Source organism: Rhinopithecus bieti, unplaced genomic scaffold (assembly GCF_001698545.2).
Source record: "Rhinopithecus bieti isolate Rb0 unplaced genomic scaffold, ASM169854v2 scaffold_75559, whole genome shotgun sequence".
Lineage (NCBI taxonomy): Eukaryota > Metazoa > Chordata > Mammalia > Primates > Cercopithecidae > Rhinopithecus > Rhinopithecus bieti.
In genome coordinates, this window is record NW_016828162.1 from 1 (window position 1) to 1,353 (window position 1,353).

The window sequence follows — 1,353 nt, forward strand, 5'->3', positions numbered from 1 at the left end:
TAACCAGTATTTATTGAGTGTTTACTCTTTCTCAGCCCTAATACATAACTCTTGGGATCAACTCTCATGGATTTGATCATTGGTGGCCTTTGGTGTTAAGTGGCTGACTGCCCAGTCACTGAGGACACCACCTGGCTCATCCTGGAGAGAGGGAGGACACATTTCATTATGTGGATGGGGAAGGAGAGGAACTGGAACCTGCAAGCAGATGGCCATGGGACCTTGAGAACGTGGTCCACAGAAGGCCTTTAAGTGTCTGGGAGCTGGGGTTCAAATGGGAAATATTAGTTGGTGAGAGGGGGCAGGGTTTGGCTTAGAATATTCTGATGTGAGGTAATGAGCCCCTCATCACAGGGGGAGTACAAGCAAGGTTGAATGAGAAGTGATCAGGATGCTGAAGAGTTCAGCCCTGGGCGGGGGAGCTGGAGTCAGGTTTCTAGCCCTCTTTCCTGTCCCAACCTCTAACCTACATTGGGAAAGAAACAGACCTTAAAATTATCCAGCTTGATGGCCGGGTGTGATGACTCATGCCTGTAATCCCAGCACTTTGGGAGACCGAGGCAGGCCAGTCACCTGAGGTCAAGCATTCAAGGTGAAACCCCGTCTCTATTAAAATTATAGAAAGAAATTAGCTGGACATGGTGGTGAGTGCCTGTAATCCAAGCTACTCTGAAGGGTGAGGTAGGAGAATCACTTGAACCTGGGAGACAGAGGTTGCAGTGAGCCAAGACTCTGCCATTGCACTCCAGGCTGGGCAAAAACAGGGAAACTCGGTCTCAAAAAAAAAAAGTCCAGCTTGAGTGCGACATGAGGTTCTGACTAACTCGCCAGCCCCCTGGCTGGATCAGGGGGTCAGTGGGCATTGACAGCCCTTGAGTAGGGCCAGCAAAATCCAACAGAAGGGTTCCAGAAGCCTCAATGGGTGAGGAGGGGTAAGTGGGATTCTGGGCCTAACTGCAGAAGGCAGCCTCAGTTTTCCTCGTCTGAAGAATGGGCCAATGGGATGAGGTAATGCGGGTTCTGGAGGCATAGGCCTTGACCTGAAGTTCGTTTTTTTTTTTGTTGTTGTTTGTTTGTTTGTTTGTTTTTGAGATAGAGTCTTGCTCTGTTGCCCAGGCTGGAGTGCAGTGGCACGATCTGAGCTCACTGCAGCATTCACCTCCCGGGTTCAAGTGATTCTCCTGCCTTAGCTAGGATTACAGGTGGGTCCCACCATGCCTGGCTAATTTTTATGTTTTTTGGTAGAGACAGGGATTTGCCACATTGACCAGGCTGGTCTCAAACACCTAACCTCAAGTTATCTACCCGCCTCAGCCTCTCAAAGTGCTGGGATTACAGGAGCGAGCCACTGCG